The sequence below is a fragment of the Anopheles marshallii genome, chromosome 2 (assembly GCF_943734725.1).
Source record: "Anopheles marshallii chromosome 2, idAnoMarsDA_429_01, whole genome shotgun sequence".
Classification (NCBI taxonomy): Eukaryota; Metazoa; Arthropoda; class Insecta; order Diptera; family Culicidae; genus Anopheles; species Anopheles marshallii.
In genome coordinates this window covers 51,059,412-51,075,057 of record NC_071326.1, presented here as the reverse complement: position 1 = coordinate 51,075,057, position 15,646 = coordinate 51,059,412, and positions in this window count along the sequence as shown.

Below are 15,646 nucleotides of genomic sequence, written 5' to 3'. Positions count from 1 at the left end.
AAAAAAATAGGGAAATAATCATATTCTTTTTTAGCACGCCATTTGTTGGTAAAATGTATGGCAAATTCCGTCTGTATACTACTAAAACTATGGCTTGGCTATCAAATATTTATAATACCACGGGTTGTTCCTTGAATGATATTCAAGGAATCATTTAGCTACTAACATTGTTTTTAGAGAGAAGAAAAACCACAAGTATCGCTTGCAATCGACTGTGAAGGCCTCCAGAGTAATCTTTGAGGTTAGGATCAGATATTATTAGAGAATTCATTCACGATTCATAATTTAAAACTATTTTTAAAGGTTGATTTATATCGAAGCATCTAAGCAAAAGACGCATTAAGCACATTTTTGTTATTACTTAAAGGTATTTTAAGGTAAAGGATTTTAATTTTTGATAATAAACCTTGAAACCCCATTTTATATGAGAGCAATTCGATGGAAGATTTTCTGGGTGTCCAGAAGGTTACTGAAGGTCACAAGGTAACGGTCAGTTTTGAACGACTTTAACGAACATCATCAGAAAACGCACATGATAAATATCAATACAAAAACATTAAAATATGTTTTGAAACAATAACAAAAGGCGTAGCAATGATTACATTGTTCTCTTCATTCCACATCATTGCTTCATTTACATTCCATCTGAAGATATTCCTTTCCATGCTATGGTACTATTTGCTTCGAATGAAACCTTTAACGGCGATTTCCTATTAAAACTCCATCGTTTTCGCCGACACTATAAAGGATAGATTTTATTTCCGAACCTGATCGAAATCAAGGTACTTTACACCATCCAATATAAATCGGGCTTTTATTATTCTGCTCACCAAATCTCAACGTCCATTAGGAGAAATCTCTTTCTTCAAGCAGTTTCACGCCATTGCGATCTGTGTCTTTCCATCTTTAAGGTGGTCAAACAAAAGAAGTTCCATCAGGGAACGTATTCCGATAATAGGGGGTTTGTTTATCGTACTTGTTTCATCACTTGCAATCAAAGCTCTAAGAAAAATATCTCGAGAAATTACCCAAACCACACCGTCTATGCTGCTTCGGCGCTACATTCATTATGACAGTCACATAGGTACAGAACCCGATCGGTGGCAAAAAGCAACCGACACAAAACAAAAATAACAAAAATCTGTGGGATGCTATTTGCGTAGGTGATTACCTCGCACTTCTCAAGAAAGTACTGCTGATTCTATTCCTTAGAACGATGATAGACGACTAGCGCCAGCCACCGTCTATACTTTTCGATCAGGCGTCCCTTGTGTTGGTACCTACGTCGTCCATTGAAGCTTTTTCATTGGCGAAACTTTGCTCATCAAAGCTGCCCCTATTTATTGCTCTAGTGCTGAAACGAATATGCAAGAAACCATGGGAGGTTGTGGTGGTGAATATGAAAGGGCATAGTTCGGTCTACGACTTATGATACTGAATCGAATAACGAATGGATCACGCTTGATGCCCAGCATAGATGGGACCGGTGCTTAAGATGAGAAGGATGTTTGGGAAAAGTTTTCCACTTCAGAAACTTACCACCCTTAAAAAGGTGTCGGTGTAGATAGATTTTCAGAATGATCTTTTACAGCCTGAGATCAATTTGTGGACGCGGGATGACATCACCAAAGATATCTTGTCCGAAAAGCAGTAATTTACCATCCCTATCCCAACGTACACTCAGACCATAATCCGGTGATGCTATACATTGAAATTATCCAGGTGTAATAGCTAGCAAGTTGGCGAAATTGTCGTAAATAATATCCTCCGCCGGAAAGCTCCAACAGCTGCGAAGAGTCTTTCTATTTTTAAAGAAGATAATAAACCTTTCTAATTATTCTTTCATTCTTATGTTGGTATCATAAAGGCGTTCCGAAAAGGCATTAACTTGTGCAGGGCATTCTAGGCAACAGCATCATTGATAATAAATATGAACGTGATTTATGATTGTAGCGACTAGCAAACTATATAGTATGCATGAGCGGGCTTCAGTATTTTCAAATCACAGATAAGAAAAAATAAATTAATTTACATTATTACCTCAACTCATGGCTATTTTCATTATTATCGTTTGACTGGTACAAGTTCACGTTCATGTTACACGTCTACGTTATTACAGATAAAAATAGATAATACCAAATACATCAAAGAAACAACACAGTGATGCAAAATAGTTATGATTGAGATGTAGTTGTTTATAAAGATTTTAACATAAATGAGATGTTTTTCAAACTCCCTCCCAGTTATGAGCAACTGTTTGATCTTACGGTATTCACAGAATCTCCTTTCTCTATAAGAGGGAAATGCTGAAATGGAAGAAATGCTTGATCAATATCGTTGTTGTCGCAATGCTGTCTTTTAAATCCCGTCAGATACCTGTAGCCGGATTGCTTCCAGAAAAATATATAAGACTTAAACTGAAATTATTTTACAATTCATTTCATTCTGCTTGAAGGCTCTTCATTTTGTTCATGAATCACTTTATGAAACTCCTACTATGCTACTCAATCTAGCAGATTCTTGCCGGCATGGCCAATATTCCACATTCAGCGCATAGTGTATATCGTATGAAACAAGTGGACATGGAGTCTCCAAGACACGGAGTATGAAACAAACATCCAATGAGCTCCACGGACATCCACGGATATTTCACGAGTATGTTATCACAAAGTCCAACAGCAATAAAGAAAAACATTTCTCCTCACACCAATTCTAGCGTTCCAATGTGATTATTTTTCCAACGAAGTATATCCCGTAGGTTGGATAACTTCTGAGCGATGCTTCGGTGGTTTTGTTTTTGATGTCTTCATTTTTTCTCCCTCCCTGTTCCGCTCATGGCTTAATCTCGACCCTGTGATTCTATCTGCGAGCAATGCAAAAGTGCTTCTATTGAACGGGGATGAGTCGCAGGAAAAGCGAAAACTTAACGAGAATGAAATTAGTTTTCCACTTTCATGCATTCCGGTCGCCAAATTCAACATGGCCGTGTCTCCAGGGACACAGGGTAGCTTCTTGCCAAAATGATTGCCCTTTTGCCACGTTCAGCTATAGAACGGGGGGCACCCTCCTTATTGCCCGTTCTGGCTGCGAAATCTTACAATCGCTAAACTTAATCGCTTTTTAACTGCCTCTCTGCCTTGCCTTTGCTTGCGCTCTTTCTCATCAACATACACAGTCTCTGTACCATTCCTAAAGTCATCAGAATTAAAATTAGTTTAGCAAATATTTACACACAGTCACATACACCGCGGCCAGTAGCAATTCCCCGCATAAGTACGTTTATTTTAACTTGTATGGTGCATACATTCCATATGCCAGGGAGCTCTCGGCTCCACGGTGAGGCGATCGGCACACAAGATCATGGCGGAACATCGCCTTCTTCTTCATCTACATCCCGAACTGCAGCGCAGCCGATAAGCGTGTAAAGAAATTGCCCTCGTTCCCAAGGGAACTCAAATAAAATGCTATTTACAGGATTTTGCCACGAAAAAAGGTGACTTAGTGTCCCAGTATGAAGCCAATTCCGAGAGCTGTTCGAGATATGTTCTCTGCGCTTGATGGTATACTTTGGCGTTCTAACGACATCACCACCAACCACCACCAGCACCGATGTCAAAGCAAACGCAATCGGGGGCTCATTTGCTATGCGACAGAAAGACGGCTAAATTATTCAACGAAACGGGAATTCGTCCTGCAGGAGTGCTGAGGTCGCAAGTCCCCTGTGTGCTATCGCAGTGGAATGAACGCGAGAAGGCTTTTCTCGTGTACTACCTAAGGTCTTTTGGTGCGACCATGACCACCGCGGCTAATGACTCGCGAATACGTGCCCCTTCCCCTCTCGTTTTGCTCTTCCAAACCGAAAACCATTACCCCTCCGCATCCGGTGAAACGTATGCGCTCTGTATGTTAATGAGATTCATTATGAATTACGGATCCATTATTTGCAACGGACGATGCTGGTTGCATACGAAATGCGATGTGTGCGATCGAAAAACAAGAACCAAGGAACCAACACTAGAGTAGCTTTTAAACTGTTCATCCTTAATGAGTGTGTATGTCAACGATCGGACTAACAATTGCATTCTTGATAAAGATTTGACTTTTGACCTGCATCACATCCACCCACGATGCAGGTTTGCATAAATATACTAATTAGAGGATCAATCACGATGCCTACCTGTTAACAGATTTAAATTAGTTGAAATGATTTTTTATGGAAATTATATTATATTATATTATAAAGCTCTTACATTCTCCAAAAAACCTATAAATCACATTAATTATATTAATCACTTCAATAGTGAATTAGTTGAAATATGGAAGTATGCCTGTATTACCAGAATATACACGATTTCCCGAGCGACTAAATAAATGTTTCAAGTAGTATTATTGAATTATATAATATTTGATTTCATCATAACACTTAAATTATTTACAAGTAGCAATTTCATTCTTTAATTATAATTATAATTTCATTATTTTCCGAGAAAGGAAACGGAGCATCATTTAATATTTTATTGTTTATCTACATTTTTACGCATTCATGGAATCTTTTCAATATCCCTAATGATCTAAGATATATTTTTCATCTATTCGAGTTGCATGAACAATATTTTTAATATCTATTACGTATGTTGAAGTTTGAATACAATAGTTCATTTTGAAAACATCATCCGATTTTTAAAACTCAAATGACTCCGCGCGAACATAATTTCTCTAACTCATCATCTACATCTAACTTAATAAACTATTTAATGATAAAGATATCAATAAGCGATTTAAAAAAAAAATCATGTTGCTATCTCAAAGCAAACAAGTTCATCATATCAACAAGTGTTTCAAATTATGTAGACTCTCATGGGTAATTTGCCCATCTGGCCCTTTGTTCCATTAAAACGTACCTAATCGAGAGCTTTTTTACCGCACAAAAGTCCATTCACACCATCCCAAACGCGCACTCGTGCGAATCCATCGGAGAAGCTTATTAATTAATAAATTTCCTACGTTAAGGAACACAGAAATGTACGCCTAATTAGTTTATTTTACGCCCAGTCGCGATTAGCCGTGGAGATCACTTAAAGAACATCAAGGGCGACATTACGATCATTATGATCAATTTTTTGTCATTCCGATGCCGTTGATAAAACATCTTATCTCGGGCACGGGACAGCAAGCCACACGAAGCAAAATATACCTTGGTAGCTCCGCGTACGTGTCATTGAAGGTGAACCTCATCGGTAGAACGAAACGAGGAAATGCCAAACGTTGCCGCTACTGTGTTGAAAAATCTAATTAAATGATAATGGTAGACCGGTGCGATTGTGAGCATAAATTGCCACTAACTTTTTCCGAGCGATTCGATCGGAAGGGAAGCGGAAAAGCGAAACATCTTAAAATCTCCGATAGCTCGATCAGTAGATGAGATAAGCAGCAGTCGTTCCGTCTACTTCCGCCACAAGAATACGCGCTACTGCCCGAGAATAGTAATCAAAACGGGAAGCGGAACCGATGCGGAAGCTGATTTTGACTTGGCCTTCATTATTTGTCCGATTCGCAAGATGCACCAAGCAATCGAAAATGGAATCTGGTAAAGTTGCATCTATCAAAGATATTTTTGATCTGTAATGGGTGAATATACGAAGTTTGCTTGCATGCTAAATTGTTTATGTACAGTTTGTTGGACTGTGCATGAGCGTGCAAGCAGTAGCATCATTTTACACACCATTGGCTTTACTTCGAACACATTACCTACGGTCGATTTGAAATTAAGTTCCGCATTTGACTACGCTGGAAGACTTCAAATATGATTTTTTTTTTCAAAATTATAGAAAGTCTGTAAAGCATCATGCAACACAATCTGAACCACTACGTGCTAAAAGTACTTAAAAACGCATTTCTTCCATATTATATATGGTTCATTAATGTTGCAGTGGATTTTTAACGGTCCCAGTCTTTGGCCACTCGTTCTGCATCACCAAACAAACTAGTGTTCGTTCCTTGACACTATGTTAAAACGTCCGTAATTAAATATTCCTTCATGCTACGTCGACAACCTTTACCAACCAGTTCTCCGTATAGTGTGCGAACAAAATACCTTTTTCATGACTACAACTTACTCGATTCTTGGTGCTGCTCAAGCTCGGTTAAAAGGTGCGATTTGATATGATTTATGAAATCTTAATCGTCCATATAAGCATAAACCAGGGCGTTTTGTTATGGCTCCAGTTTCAACCTTGCAGCCTCGAACATGCACTTCAAGCACTGCTTGCATAAATTCAATTAATCATTCGTAAATTTGAGAACACTTCAGAAGGCACATTCGTTAAAATTTTACCACAAAAAACTGCTTCATCCACACTTACGTGTCCAGGACGGAAATGTGTGGCTAACGATACAGATTTACATATGCTTTCCACTTAAGTACGTGCGCCTCGCGCTGAGAGGAAAGGTCAGTTACTTTGCTCCTGCATAAAAACTGACTGTGGATGAGTTTTTGTACGTTTGCTTCAAACGAAGTTAATTCGTCCCGGATGTTGATAGCTCCGGGGTGCATGTAGTAGTACGCAGTAGCACAGTTCGTGTATCACGAAACCAGACACAGAGGTGAAATTTCGACTTCATTTACTTCTACTGCAACCGATGAAAACCTTGGATAAGAACCAAAGCTTGCTTCCTTCCGGGTGGCCCCAGTTCTAGCGTGCCTTGACGAAACATGCACAACGCCCTTGAGATGCATTCTTCCGGCCAGCAAGCCGGAAAGTTGCACTATGATCGTTACCGAACCTCTTTCCCACACGGTTAGTACCTTTTTTTCTTGATTCCCTTTTCCCACTCTTTACCCTGCTACGTAAGTCTTACTCGATACTAATAGCTAGCCAGATGGCGTGACGAACGGTTCGGAAGGGCCCACGAACAAAATGAAGCAAACTACGCCATCGACTGCATGGGTCGTGTTGCCTCAGTAAGCAGTGCGATTCTCGATACCGTTGGAAATGGATTATTAAACTCACCGTTACTCAATGTTTCATACGAGTTCTTAAGTACGTCTAATGGTGAGAATTATACTCATGGATTGCATATGGAACAGTGAAGTATATTTTAAAATGATTGAGAGTTCAGTTTTAAACAACTGATAGTATATGCTTGAGGGATACTTGAGTGTATGTAGCGATCAATTCGATAGGATTATGATGAGAATGGAAATAAAACCTTGAAACAAATTAACATTATAAAGAATTATACGTACTTCAAAGACATATGACTACGTAGGTCATTTGGCACTACGTACATAAAGACAATGTGAATAATTAATAATATTGGGAAACACTTAATATTGGAAAACATCATTGAAACTGATCTGTTGTTTCGCAACCACGAGGATCGAGTTTCATAATGCCGAGGATCAGTTAAGAAGAGAAAAACGACACCTTGGTTCGGTTTACACTCTATTCTACCCTTTTCTATTCTTCTACCCACTATTCTGATAGACTTTTCAGCGATACCTCGTTTTCGGTACGCGAAGCTTATCCGATCCACCTGATCCAAGTGAATGTTCGCCGTCTCGTCGGATCGAGGCGACTGGGTCGTCCTTCGTAGTGGCCAGGTACGGATGTCAAAAGTTGCTTTAGCAACAAGATCCTTTTTATTTTTCCTACATACATCAAACCAACACTTAAAATCTTCTGCAGTGGGCTCTAATTCATGGAGTTTCAAGCCGATTAAGGCACCTAAAACAATACAAAAACAATTATCTGTGCTATTCCGGGCAGTTCTTTAGAAAATTGAATTTAACTACACGAAAATCATTGCTGCGCAATATGACCAATTCATAGTGCCACAACCCCAGTATCAATAATACTTAATCTTTACGATTTTCGATATTGCCAGTACTTCGAAATGCCAGTCCTGAAGAAATCATTCAATATGGTTACTACTATCAGCCAACAATTATCTCTAAAAACGCTCATTCCATTCCAGGGTCCAACATGAGCAAATGCCTTACATTTCGTTTGTCTCAGCGATGTCTGGGAGGAGTCGCCCTCAAATGGACAGCGTTTACGTTTTTACTATTTTCCATTCATGCTAGATACTACCATTCGCCGGGCGTTGAAGCGTTACTGTTATCTAAAATCTAATTCGTGTTTGATTTCCCATCAAAACCAACACCCTATCCGTTGGGTGAATGAACAGCTTGTAGATGTTATTTGGTGATTCGATCGCCGCAGCACTTTACCCAGACAACAACAAAAACGACAGCATTTCCACTTTTTTCTATAGATTCAATGAAAGCAACGTATAGATGGAGGGTGATACACATTTTGGATGCATTTAAGGATATGGGTCCTGCCCTCTTTTGGGACGGTGTTTTCAGTCTTCAGATAGTGAAATCGACATCAGGATGGCAAAACCGTCGGAATATCTTGCTCCTTATTTCACACCCTGGCCTGCTGAAGCAACGCTTATCACATCTCTAAAACACACACAAAAACTGCTCGGAGCACGTATGCTATGTTCCCGATCTCGATATAGTCTGGTCTTAAATTATGAAACTCTTCCGTTCAACTGCAAACTGTGTTCACATTGTGCTTACTCAACAAGACCAACTGATTCCTTGGAGGTGGACCGATATGTAAAGACAGTATAACGTCCTCATTCTTTCCGGTAGCTTTTCTTTTCCTACTCCTTCCTTACTGGCAAAAAGGCGTGCTCGATTTCATGTCCTATCCTCATGCCTCGTGACTGAGTTTCGCAATTCCATTTCCGGGTTTTATGGTCACACGACCCGAACCCAAGGGAGTAAAGATTAAATGCTGATTTCTCAACCCGACCCGTTGTGCTAGGTGTCCGAGAAGATAAGAAACAGGTTTTTTATTCATTCCTGTCCGAGCCTATTACTATTTGTCTGCTTTCTCAAACGCCTTTGACACGACTGTCACTGTCATCAGCACACACAATTTCATGTCCGTCGGTATGAATGAAGCTCTAAGGATCTATTGACCAAACACAAACACGGGATTCAGAGTTTTATACCAACAAGCTGTATCTATGTCGTTTCTATGTAGCTACACTCTGCTGTGAAACATACTTGGAACGGACCAAAAGTTTACCTTTACAACAAATACAAATTGATTGCTTTATACTGTTCTGCACAATGTTTTGAAAGATCGACATAACATTTGCAACACACATTTGACCCTTTCAAAATAAATGCCATCTTGTCTAAGATGAAACTGTCTACTGTGGATCATTATTTGATAAAACAATTTCCAAAAATTCCCTCCACCAAATACACACATGAGAACACATGTATGCAATACAATTCTCAATAAATGATTTGAAAAGGAACATCTTCGAGTCAGCATAATGCATTACAAATGTGGAGTGTATTTAGATGAAATTATCAAAACAAGCCTTAGCTCTATGAGTCCGATGAGTACTATGGCATTAGCACCATAAGCTGGCCTTTTCTCTTTTAATATTTGGTTTACTAGACTTTTTATCATTCAGTTCTTGCAGTAGTCAACAATCAGGATGAAATTTTGTTGCCGATCTTATTGAGAATCTGCGCCGGTACCATGAAACGCCCGGGCCGTCGCAGACCATATTTATAAAAAACAAAATATTAAAATTATAATGCAGTTCGTACCTATAGTACAGTATACACCTATAGTTTTTTAAAATTGTAGTCCAGCCAAAAAAAACTCATAAAAAATAACAATCACAATTAACATATTTTCATTATCATAAAACTATGTTTCTTCTAGAACGGTGCAAAATGTTGAAGAATGTTAAGCCATTGATCCCCAAATCTCAGAATCACCGAATCATATTTTTCGCTCATCTGCAGTTCGCGTAAATTCCAGCTGATGCATAATTTTTCATTTTACTGTATGGAAGGAGAGTATCATTCACAGCGTCATGCTCTCTATTATCGCGGTAAACAGCACGAGGGATTATGAGTACATGTTTGTGGCGACGTTGGCAAAGGAAGAAGAAATTTACGATCTCAACCGACTTCAAATGCTTACCGGTTCCTCATGCTGCTCAGTGCTAATGCCTAACCAAGCTCGAATCATAACAAGGTGATTAATTCATTAAATTCTTCTACCTTCATTACTAAACCAGGCAGGCCACCAACAGACGAGATCCTCACCAGTGAACCCCGGTTTCTTTTTCGCCACGCCATCATTATTAAATAATCTTATCGAAATGTCATAATTCACTGCCACTGCCGCCGTGTGCGCACGAAGGTTTTCTACGATTGAGTTGGGTGCTTTCGATATTGCGTGCCCCAATCTCGAGTATCTTTCCCTTCATCAAGACCTGGCGCTTAAGTGACATGGGCCCGTTTGCTGGAATGCGGGCGACGCTGTTCGTTACACAATAATTAGTACAACGCGATTACGTTCGCAAAAGAGCCACATCACCTATCGCAGTGAAAACCATGGTTTGTCTCAAATGATGTGCAAACTGCGCACAATTATGATGATGATGGAGTTTCAGGTATTGGCTTAACTTCTCACGATGATTGCATGATACGAATGTGTTTAAAATATGAACAAGAAAAGGCAAAGCATGAGGCGAAGATAATCAAAGTATAGTTCACTAACGCTGCGTTGTTGCTCACAACTCGTATACATAGGAAACATGTGTATTTTATCTATCTTGTATTTATTACACCATTTCACTCGTAAAGGTCACGTTGGATGTTTGAGAAATCTATTCCAGAGCTTCAGATAGTTCAAATCCGTTTTAATTCCAAAAGAATTAAAATCGCTAACCGGTTTAATTAAATCGCTTTATTCTTGATTAAAATACGTCATGCGTTATTTTTCATATGCTGCTCGTCTACCAAAAGCTATCTAACTTTTAGAAGTATGCAAAACGTTACCATGTATGTCTCTGTTTGATGTCAACAAAGCTCAAACACGCAAAACATACCGGTACACTTTGCCATGTTTTTAACAACCCCTTGGCTAGCGAACACACGATAAAAGCAACACATAAAAACAAGCTTTATTTCATAAAATGTTGCTAATTAAGATTCAACCGCACATTTCGCAGTGCCTTCGCCGGGGCATTCCTGTCGCATCCCAAAAATGGATGCTGCTGTAGAGATGATAGCGCTAGTTCAACCTCAAAACGTCCCTAGTAACGTCAACCTTCCAAGGGCTAAATGTTTCGGTGCGCCATTAACGTAAATATTTAATTTGGCAAAAATTTAATCCTACTTAGCACCAGACCTGCATCGCTTTTACAATGTGTAACGTGTAATTGGGATGAAGCCTGGCAGAAAACGGAACACGCGCGCCTGTTCCCTATAAGCTGCATTCAGTTTCAGCTACTGCTGAAATAGGATTGTCCTGGATATCGCAACGTGAAATGTTTACCCATTTGCCGGTCAGATTCCAACCGGTTTTGGGTCACATTCCACTATGACGGTAATACAAAGACAGTTTCACTTAAGAGAAACGGTAAATTGCGTTCATTGAATCCATTTTACATCTCACGCAATATTAGGAGTGGATAGTTTAGGACAACATTTAATGTTACAAATAAAATACACAATGGGAGGAATAAAAAGATTAAAAGCAGGACAATTTACATGAATAAACATTAATAATAAAGTAATTTTAGAGTTTGGCTGACACACTAATTTGCTGTAGTTTGCTGTAGATTTGCATAAAATCGTCATGCATCAGTATCTTTTTAACCGCAAATATTCCAGTAAAATTGACAAAGAAACATATTTCAAATGAATTTTCATACAAAAAAAATAATGAACGATGCATTATAAAATCAAACACATTTAACGCTAAACTCATAGACACTTTCTAAACATCAGTCACCAAAGATCATCTCCCTGTGCCAGTCTCCTCTACCTTCAACCCTAGCAAAACGCCAATTACAAAGCGGCTGCTACTTGGACGTTATAAATTATTATTACAACGACCAGTATTCGGAAACGATCCATCCATGGGAACCTCGGAACGATCTGCACGAAATCAGCATAATTTATCGCCAAGTGTGGTTTTTATCCCCAGCGAAATTCCATGAAATAACATTATTTTTAATTAATTTGTTTCGGCTTCTTCGTTGCCAGTGACAGGACACCGTTGTGCCATTGCAGACGAGCTTTGACCCAGAAGTTCCTGAAGCCCGTTTCAAAAATTCCCAACACAAAACCACATCCCACAACGCATCCTCGCGTCACTCTCGGTGAATTCTAAGAACTTCGAAATGAGTACGGTGACGTAGGATGGGCCAGGGCAGGGGGCGCTAATTTATTGCTAATGAGGTTCGATGAGAAACATTACCGGATCCCGTGCCCTCTGCCAAATCGGAGATACTTTGCGTGCTCTGAGTACGAACCGTCTTTAGTACACAGGAAGTATACGATGCTCAGGGTCGACCAGCAGGTGATGTGAGAATGACTTTTGTGCTGATTTTCCCGATATTCACTCTCTCCGCTCATTTCCATCACCTTATCATTCAACAATTCTCCCGACTGCAATAGATCCTGCCAAAAGGAACACCCCCGGGGAACACTTTCCAGGGGAAGGACTTGGGGATGGACTACACTTGGGAATAATTAATTTCCAGCTATATTTCGTCAAACGCCAATTTCATTCTCCACTGTACCGACCACACCCGGAGGTAATTAATGTATTCTTTTGTCAATTCCTATTTGAGGCAGTGCTCCTTTTCCATTTCGCGTTGTGGAGGGTAACAACTTAACACCTGATTTTACTAAATTAAATGCTATTTCAACGACACCGAAAGATGGAGAACTTGCAACTGATTAACCAATTCAAACGATATTTGTTGTTTTATTCTGCTCTTCATGACAATTTCACTGAACTCGTTGCTAATTGACTTTTGTTGTGTTTGCGTGTCTTTCCACATTTGATTGGTAACATACGTTTCTGGGAAATTTTACACAATAACTCTATGTTCGTAATGATCAAAGTAAGTGTTTTAACGATTGATCGCATTCTATGAATGTTGCTCAACCTGCAGTAACTGCAAAATGTCCTATTTAAATTTCAAGTTTTGCTAACTCACTTTCAAAAAGCTAATGTTGCTTCAAATAAACTTAAATCCATTTTCATACAAAACGCAGCATGTGCCACATCGGAAGCTTAATGTTTCACGTTCGCCGTTATTTACTCCTCTTATCCATTTATGCTTCCCGTTTTACTAATTCCCGTAACTGTAATCGAGCTGGTTCTACACGAAAAGCCCCTAGCAACACAGCTCTAAGCAAGCACAGCAGCAAAATATTTCCTAGCAACTTCTACTTAATGCTGAACCTCATGGACTAATGCACAGAATGGATCGGTCGCCTAAACAACAGCCATTCATACCTGCCCCAGTAGTTTTAATTCTTCCCTGAAACTTTTCACAATTTTCCTCATGAAGCATTGCAGCACTTCGACCTTTAGAACTGACGCACGCAAAAGTTTTGCATCTACCGAAGAAATGTCTCGTTGCGTTTATTGGATCCTGATGACCATAATGCTATGACGACTCAGTTATAGTTTTGTTCAACCACAGTAGGACAACCCTCACTTTCGACCAAGTCTGTACGTTTAATTATGCTTTTGATTATCTCTCCGACATTTTAGGATAAGTACCGCCAACAGCGCTTGGTTTCGAAATAGACTACGGTCACAGTTGACTTGCGATTTTCCAAAACACTGCAAATAATCCAGCCTTTGTTTTGTAATTCGGCAAGGATTTACCTGTTGTGTGCTACCGCTTGAAACGACTCGTTGCCTTACGATACGCACGAATGCGACTGCTTTGGACGGATCCGGGTTTTGACTGTTCGCCATTGTTAGAGTTTACTGAAGCGTGACAGGATTTTGACGAAAAATGGGAAGATTCTTCTCACATTGTTTTGATTCGATCATGATTTTATTTGGCTTAGACAATTTTTACACTTAGATGCTTTTAACGTAGTACTGCATTTCCTATCATATGTTTTAAAAATGTTCTTATATAACTCTTGAATCTATGTGAACTGGTAAGTTTTGAGCATAATGCAATTTCAAAAATGCGATTAATTAGAACAACATAACCGCTATAGTGGTTTGAACATTAATCGAAATTTCTATTTTTTATTTAATACAATTATAACGGCTTGTAGTGACACGAAGAGTAAACGCGACCGCAGCATTGTTACTCATTAAAAGTGCGTGAACGTAAGTAAATCGAGCACATAAACGGAACTCACACAGGACTCATGAACATTACGATAGAAATAAAATTAGCTTTATCTTGACCAGCTTCGTTTCTCATCATTATAATATCACACGTTAGCTCTATGGGTAATATCCCCATAGGCTCTTAGCCGTATCATCAAACACAACTTCTAACTACAACTAAAATTGCAAAATTACTTCATCGTTTCTTATTACAAGTATTGGATGATATCACAAATGATAACAAACTAATCACTGTATGTTTGGATTTTATTGCAATTTGGAATTCTGTCAATTTGGCAATTTGGAATTTGGAAATTAATGCCAATTTGGATTACAGATATGTGCACAATAGTTTAATAATTTAAACAACCTGACATAAGTACAACAACTCCAGTACATACATGGAGTTGGGAGTTGCAATGATCTTATTTTCCATGACCACAAGAGGATTTTCTGAGGAGAGGAGAGGTTTCAAGGAGATTAGGATGGCTTATAACGGTGCGGATATTATTATTTCAAGTTGCATCTTCTTCTCATTACGATGCTCTGCAGCATATTGATTAAATATGATGTGTTCATACAACGACTACATTGAAACCCGTAGTGCACGAGATGGGGATTGCGAGAAATCGTATGGCAAAGGTGATGAAATTAATCATCCGTAAATGCTTTCTTATTCCGTTCCTCGAACTCGTACATGGTTTTCTTGTTTACCACCCGCTCGCCAACGTCCGAAGTAACCGACAAACTAAATACGCATTTGCATCCCAATGAAAAGCGATCAAAGCCGTACGCAATCTGTTTGTTTCATCTTGGAAAACACGCAACGGCCATGTCCTTTGCGACCAAACCGAACAGATAGTAAAGAAGCGCACAGTGCAACATTGCGCGTTCTGACTGTTGCTCAATCAATCACCTTCATCTTACCGTACGGCGTACATTATGATGGCTTCATCTGTGCAGTTACGAGCCATCGCTATAGGATGTGATCGAGCGTGGCTGAAAAACAGCCGACAACAGTCAGCCCATGACGTGCCTTCGAAGGCAAATCAGAGCAAACACAAAAAAAACACATTATGATAGCAGAGACCTTACACGAAGCAACAAACACCAGAGGCGAGGATAACACTCCCTGACAACGCCTACAAAACATTTTGTTAGATCGAACAAGACAAGACACCGCCTGCTGATGTGACTCCTTCTTGGAGTAGGCCCAGTGGTATAGGCTTCTCGATGTAGTGCTTGGATGGTTTCAGTTAGTGCTTCAAAGTACTTTCCAGCGCATAAACAATTGCGCTCAAATTTGTTGGATCTGTCCATCATTTCTTGTCCCAACTTTACAGCATCTTGCCCTGTGTGGTTGTCGTGTCGTTAGTGCTCCACCCCATTCCATCAAAGCAAGCTAGATATTCTTCGTCGAAAATGGGGAACGGACC